Below are 8089 nucleotides of genomic sequence, written 5' to 3'. Positions count from 1 at the left end.
TATAAACGAACAATAAAATAATATATCTGAAAACATATTCTCTTGCTTCTTGAGTTTATGTCCTTCAGTGTTTGATAGAGGGTGACCTTTTGCAAACAGTGCCCGCCACTCCCATCTCCATGGTAATTTCTCCCCATTGTTGTGGAAAGAGTGCCAGTCTCGACTTGCCACCCTTGGCCCCCTCCACTCACAGACCGGGGAGTGGTGGTAAGGGAGACAGTGTATGCAGAACTGTTAATGGGAGCAGCTTCTCTACCTGAGCCACCGCCCATCTTGACAATCTTAATAAAACTCCTCAGAAAGGACTCTGCGGCTGTTACCACCATGTTGTGCAGGGTTTGAGAACTGGGACATTCATGAAAAGATATGGGAACTTGATTAAGGCCGCCATCTTCAAGAAGGAACTTCTACCTGTTGTCCCGGTAGAGCGGACTCATCGGTCTACAGTTCATACCTTGAGGACCATTGGCTTGGGTATCAGTAACACCCTTCCTCAACCCACTGTGTCCCTCCCCCTCCACATGTGGATTCATGAATGGGGCCTGGAGCAGGCTGCACATCTGCTGCACAGCTGCACTCATGCCAAACCCTGTCTGGAGTTGGCCTTCCTGGGCTTTCAGACCCCTCACACTGATGCCCCATATGATGGCAGTACTGGGAACTTTGCCTCCCCCCAAATGAGGAGAGATATTTTCTGATGGGGGATACTGTAGCTTTTTCCTGGAAATGGTGACTGCAAGGTACACAGTGGGGCTTCTGAGAGGTGTCTGGGGGCATTCTGGAGGATCCTCCATTCACAACTTCATGGAGTCACATCAGGAAGCTGCTGGCTTCACCTGGTTCCCCAGAGATCCGGGGTCCCACTTGCTGCTTTTCCCATAGGTTACGTAACTGAAGGGACTGCTCAAAAAAGTGGTAGGACTTTATAGAGCTGTAATGTATGGGAACATGAGAAAGGGCGTCCTACCACATTAATTTACATTTAATGGTTCATCACCTACGGTTTTACGTTTTTTACGTTTTTTCTGTGTTTCTCTAACGACAATTTATGAAACAATTGTTCAGTTTTCATGTTATGTTATTGCAAATCGGTATGGCAACTAATTGAATTATGTTTCCAATCTATTTTTGCTTTGTTTCTATTTTGATTATGTTTGCAAAATAAGTGGGCATGTGTTGTTCATATAAAACTATTAAATGTTATGGTTGATTGACATTTTAGTTGAATTAAGCAGCCTAAAAGTAAATTTCATCATTCTATGTGTATTTATTTCTCGTCTAATTATGAGTTTACAAACTTGTTGATACTTAGTATGTCAAATGGAGTTTACCTCTGCAGTAAATAAGGAATGCAGGAATTGTTTAATGTAAATTAATGTGGTAGGACGCCCTTTCTCATGTTCCCATGCTTTTCCCATAGGTGACTCCATCCGAGTGCGCCTCTATCCGTCTGCCACCGCACATCGCTTGATCTCAGGCTATAGCAAGATCAAGGCCATGATAGGTTGGACTTGCTGATCTCAGGCTATCCCAAGATCAAGGCCATAATATGTTGGACTTGCTGATCTCAGGCTATCGCAAGATCAAGGCCATGATATGTTGCCATTGCTGAGCTCAGGTTATCCCAAGATCAAGGCCATGATATGTTGGACTTGCTGATCTCAGGCTATCCCAAGATCAAGGCCATGATATTTTGGACTTGCTGATCTCAGGCTATCCCAAGATCAAGGCCATGATATGTTGGACTTGCTGATCTCAGGCTATCCCAAGATCAAGGCCATGATAGGTTGGAATTACTGAATGGACTCAGCTGCATCTACCAATGTATGAGTCCCAGTAGGCCACCAACATTGAGATCATGTCAATCAGTAATACTGCACCGATTTGGGCACAACAAACTCCTCTTGACCAAGACCCTACAGCGAAATACCCAATGGAAATACTTAATAAGTGATTAGGCCAGGTTCCTGCACCCAGCACTGTTAATAAGTGTTTAAGCCTGGGATCCTGCTGTCACACCCAGCTGTGGTACTTAATAAGTGTTTAAGCCTGGGATCCTGCGGTCACACCCAGCTGTGGTGCTTAGTAAGTGTTTATGACAGGTTCCTGCACCCAGCACCGTTACTAAGTGTTTAAGCCTGGGATCCTGCTGTCACACCCAGCTGGTGTTACTTAATAAGTGTTTAGGACAGGATCCTGCACCCAGCACCGTTAATAAGCGTTTAAGCCTGGGATCCTGCTGTCACACCTAGCTGTGGTACTTAATAAGTGTTTATGCCCAGGATCCTGCTGTCACACCCAGCTGTGGTACTTAATAAGTGTTTAAGCCTGGGATCCTGCTGTCACACCCAGCTGTGGTACTTGATAAGTGTTTAGGACAGGTTCCTGCACCCAGCACCGTTAATATGTGTTTAAGCCTTGGCTCCTGCTGTCACACCCAGCTGTGGTACTTAGTAAGTGTTTAGGATGGTTCCTGCACCCAGCACCGTTAATAAGCGTTTAAGCCTGGGATCCTGCTGCCACACCCCGCTGTGGTACTTAATAAGTGTTTAGGACAGGTTCCTGCATGTTCTGATCTTGATGGTCGTGCCGATTATTGAAAACCTCCGTCCCCAAGTACCACACAGACAGAATAACCAAAACTGTATGTGCAATCTTTGAGGCCACAGGTGTGATGAGCCTTCGAATGGAACCAGGAAACGCCAGAAGAACCCCTTTCACCGCTGTAAGGCAATATACGGTTATTACACCAATGCAATATGAACACAGTAATAAGGTTTTGATTGAAGCAAGGCTTACCTAGGTGTACTGTGAGTTGGGTTGTAATGCAGTAGGGGCAATCTGCAGAGACAGTGGGTCAGGTTTCAGAGAGGCTAGGCTGCCGATTCCACACCTGGGTAGGTTGCCAACAAGAGTTCAACGGGGTCAAAACCAGTTCAATGCACAAGATCCCAGCAATGGAGAGTTCGTTTGAGCAATCCGTGGAAAAGGTATAGGGTCGAATAAAGTTCCAAGGCAAAGGTAACAGATGAAGCCGGGAAGAAGTAGAGTATCCAAAAAACAGTCCGTGGTCGAAGAGCCAAAGAATTCTTGATGAAAACAATAACGCCAAACAGTCCTTACGAAAAGCAGCTGAGAAGCGCTGCCAACATGGTTTCCGGCGTTTTTGAATGTTTAATTGTGGTCACATGATGCAAAACGCAGCAGCGTGGAAAATCACGTGATGGTAAAGGATAAACGTGATTGACAGCAGTTCATCTCACTTGACGCATGAATCGCCGTGTTCCTAGGTGGCGCCGTAAGGTATACGAGATTTTCCACGGGAGTTGCCAGGACAATGAAGGTCGGAAAACACCTGGAAAGCCAGTCATCCTTCTCCAGTGATGAACAGAAGGTCTCTGATGTGCAGTAAGAAATGTGGCAGGAAAATGTGGACTGATCATGGGTTGTCTAGTGGGTTGCCTAGTGGGTTGCCTAGTGTGTTGCCTAGTGGGAGACTGCCTAGTGGGTTGCCTATTGGGAGACGTGACAGAGCCCTCCCCCAAGGGCCCACGACCCCGTGGGCAGGAAGGATGATCCCGATGGAAACGAGCTACCAGTCTAGGGGCGTTAACATCCCGGGAAAAGACCCAGGAGCGCTCCTCAGGACCGTAACCCAACCAATCCACAAGGTATTGCAGTCGACCCTGTCTAAGACGAGAGCCCAAAATGGCACTGACCTCAAAGACATCTGGAGAGGAGACCGAAACAGGGGCAGGAGGAGTGATGATGCATGTGGGAGGAATGCAAGGCTTGAGCAGGGAGACATGAAATACTGGGTGTATACGCCATGTTGATGGAATCAAAAGACGTAGGGCCACAGTATTTAGGACCTTGAGAATCTTGTACGGACCAACAAATCGAGGCAACAACTTTCGGCAACCAGGGATATGCAGGTGGCGGGTCGACAACCAGACACGGTCATCCACACAGTAATCAGGAGCTGCCGCCCGTTTCCGGTCTGCCTTGGCCTTCATAGACACTTGGGCCTCACGTAAATGGAGAAGGGTCTGGTTATGAATCTAAACCAGATCGCGGGCGCAGGCCGCAGCAGCAGGGGCAGTAGAGGTGTTGAAATCAGGAAAAGGAAGGTTTCGGGGATGTTGGTCGTATAAAGCATAGAAAGGAGAAAAGCCCGTGGAGGAATGCTGAGAGTTATTGTAGGCGAACTCAGCGAGGTGGAGAAGATTCAACCAAGTATCTTGGAACTGAAGAGTCAGGCAGCGTAAGTATTGTTCTAAGGTCTGGTTCACTCTCTCTGTCTGCCCATCGCTCTCCGGGTGGTAAGCGGAGGAGTAGCGAGAGTCAATACAAAGAAGCTTAGTGAGGGCTTGCCAGAAACGTGAGATGAATTGTGATCCACGATCCGAAACCAGGACCTGTGGTAAACCAAAAAGACAAAACACTGATTTGAAGAATAAGCGGGCCAATGTAGGGGCCGAGGGTATCCCAGTACAAGGAATAAAACGGGCCATTTTGGTGTATGAGTCAACGATCACCCAGATAGTATCATAGCCCTGTCTGCGAGGTAGGTCTGTGACTAAATCCATAGAAACAGTGTGCCAGGGTCTGGGGGTAGGGGCAAAGGTTGGAGCAAACCTAGCGGTCGACCACGACGTGTTTTGCACTGAGCACATATGGAGCAAGAGTTCACATAAGCCTCCACATCGCGCCTCATCGTTGGCTACCAACACCAGCGCTTTAGTAGTTCCAGGGTACGTAACTGTCCAGGGTGACCATTGATGGCGGCATCTTGGGACCAAGCAAGTGCCTGATTGCGTACATCACTTGTGGGAAGAAAGAGTTTCCCGTGAATAAATGGTAACCCTTCCTGAAATACCAAATCCCAATCTGTCAACTCATTAGAATGTTGTAAGACCCATTGCCTAATGGTGGATAGCATGGGTAGAGATGGTGTGCATAAACAGACTACATGACCCTTCCCTAATAGTGTTTCAGGATACAAAGACAAGCACTCCCCCCCAGGAGAACGAGAAAGAGCATCCGCCTTGCCATGGGTAGTCCCCGGCCTATGCTTCACTACAAAATCATATGCAGCGAAGAAGAGATGCCAGCGTACCTGTCTGCTGTTTACACATTTAAGGGAAGCCAGGTCTTGAAGGTTTTTGTGATCAGTGTACACTATGGTCTGATGTTTTGCCCCTATAAGGTGACGACGCCATGTTTGCAAAGCGTCCTTAAAGGCCAACAATTCTTTTTCAGTAACCGTGTAGTGATATTCGGAGGATGTAAACTTCCTTGAGTGATAGGCTATGGGATGCAACTGCCCCGTGGCTGAACAAGGTTGAGAGAGTACTGCACCTAATGCAAAGGAGGAAGCGTCGGCCTCCAGGACAAATGGAAGCTCCGGATCCGGGTGTTGAAGCACCAGAACGGAGCAAGAGGACTGGTTAAGGCGGTTAGCGGTGATACAATGGAGGAAAACCCGGCGATAAAACGTCGATAAAAATTGGCAAAACCAAGAAACGATTGTAACTGTTTCAGATTGGTAGGGGCAGGCCAGTCTATGATAGCGCAGACTTTCGTGTTGTTCATGGATAAACCACCAGGAGTTATGTGAAAACCCAAAAAATCCACCTCCTTAGTGTGGAATTCACATTTCTCGGGTTTAGCGAATAAGGCATGATTTTGTAGGCGTGTTAATAGTTCTTTAACATGGACGATATGTTCCTCTAAGGATGAAGAAAACACCAGAATATCGTCCAAGTAGGCCACTACGTATATGTCAAGAATATCACTAAACACCTCATTGACAAATCGTTGAAAGGTAGCTGGGGCATTACATAAACCGAAAGGCATCACAGTGTATTCAAACAGGCCCTGTTTGGAGCAGAATGCAGTTTCCCACTCGTCTCCCTGACGCATACGAACGAGGTTGTAAGCACCTCAGAGGTCCAGCTTAGTAAAGATGGTTGCACGTGTCAGTTTATCTAGTAGCGGGGAGATCAATGGAATGGGGTACCTGTTCTTTATGGTAATAGCGTTCAGTTTTCTGTAGTCCACACAAGGACGTAAGTCCCCTTCTTTTTTTGGTACGAAAAAGATGGGACTAGCAGCCGGAGAGCAGGAGGGTCGTATGTGGCCTAATCGTAAAGCTTGTTGGATGTATTCCTTTAGGGCCTGTTTCTCTGACTGAGATAGAGAATATATCCTGCCCCTTGGAATCACTGCATTAGGGACTAGATCAATAGGACAATCATAGGGTCTGTGTGGCGGCAACCCTTCTGCCGTGGCTTTGTCAAACACAGTCAAGAATTCATGATAAACCGTGGGGATACCGTGGGGATACCAGCCAATACAGCCCCTACAGTATGTGTCGAGGGTACACTTTGCATTGTCTCCTCTAGACTGGAAGAGGCCATTGCCCCAAGAATACTGGCAGGGGAGGATAGCATCTGGGACTCTATTAGGCAGAAGTTTTGACAAATATCAGATTCAAAAGGTAACTTGACCCGTACCCCAATTGATTAATGGGTTGTGTTGTCTCAACCAGGGAATGCCCAGAATGACACCGAATTGCGGGTTGGTGATAAGATCGAATGACATAGTTTCCTTATGGGTATCTTGGATTATCAGTTCCATAGGAGCCGTTTGATGCATGATAGGACCAGAAGCAAAAGAGGTGCCATCAACTGCTTGCACTGGTTCTGGGTGCTCCTTCTTGATCAAGGGTAAATTAAGTTTGTGGGCCAATGCTATATTGATAAAACAGCCAGTGGCTCCAGAATCGATCACTATATGTACCTGATGTGTAAGCTCCCTAGTAGGTTTCAATGAAGCTTGTACCACGACAGGTCTGATGGGACCGAAAACGGGTTCAGTGGGGGACATGGAGGTGCTCGCCCGTACCACCGCTCTTAGGGGTGAGCCTTCTGAAAACCCTGATTCTTATTTCTTGGGCGTCGTGGACATTCTTTTACGTAATGTCCATTGATGCCACAGTAAAAACAAGAATTATCCGTTCTTCTGCGTTCCCGTTCGGCCTGTGTAATGGGACTTCGAATCCCACCGACTTGCATGGGTTCGGGAGCCGGCAAAGTCGAAGGTGTTTGACTTGAAAAACCAACTTCGGCCTTACGTTCAGACCGACGTGCATCAACTTGCAGGGTTAAATCTACCAATTCGGAAAAAACAGAGGGAAGGGCCAGGATCACTGAAAGGGCATCTTTCATAGTATTACATAGCCCTTTGTAGTACACGATGGCTTTCTTTTCCTCCGGCCATGAGGTCTCGGCAGCAAGTTGGTTGAAACGTGTTATATATTCAATAAGTGTTTGTCTGCCTTGTGAGAGCTCTAGTAGTTCCAAATCTCGGGATTGTGCTTTATACCTGGTATCGAATACTTTAGCCATTTCAGTTACTAGAAGGTCAAAATCATATAATGCTGGATGGTTATTTTCCAGTAACGGGTTCGCCCAGGTAGCTGCCACGCCAGATAAATGAGAAAGAAGGAAGGCCGCCTTGGTGACAGAATCTGGAAAAACTTGAGGTCGGCATAAAAAATGTAGTTTACACTGGTTCAAGAATGTGCGGTATTTCCTTGGATCACCTTGGAATCGTTCTGGGGCAGCAAGGGGAAAGGAAGTAGGAAGTAATACAGGAGTGGGAGCTCTGGGCGGAGCGGGCGGAGGCTGGGCTTGAGGAGGGTCTTCAATTTCGGCATCAGCCGGTAGAGGATGACGTGTGCTTTGTAATGTATCGAGGCGGTGGTGGATTGCCGTTGTTGCGGTGACCATATCGGTCCTAAGGGCAGCAACTGCCTGCATTAGAGCGGCCACGGGGTCCCCAGCGGAGGGATCCATAATCAGGACGACCAAATAAAGGGCTTCTCAGTCTGTTCTGATCTTGATGGTCGTGCCGATTATTGAAAACCTCCGTCCCCAAGTACCACACAGACAGAATAACCAAAACTGTATGTGCAATCTTTGAGGCCACAGGTGTGATGAGCCTTCGAATGGAACCAGGAAACGCCGGAAGAACCCCTTTGACCGCTGTAAGGCAATATACGGTTATTACACCAATGCAATAT

The sequence above is a fragment of the Ambystoma mexicanum genome, chromosome 13 (genome assembly GCF_040938575.1).
Source record: "Ambystoma mexicanum isolate Mex_15411 chromosome 13, UKY_AmexF1_1, whole genome shotgun sequence".
Taxonomy (NCBI): domain Eukaryota; kingdom Metazoa; phylum Chordata; class Amphibia; order Caudata; family Ambystomatidae; genus Ambystoma; species Ambystoma mexicanum.
Note: the sequence above shows the minus strand (reverse complement) of the source record.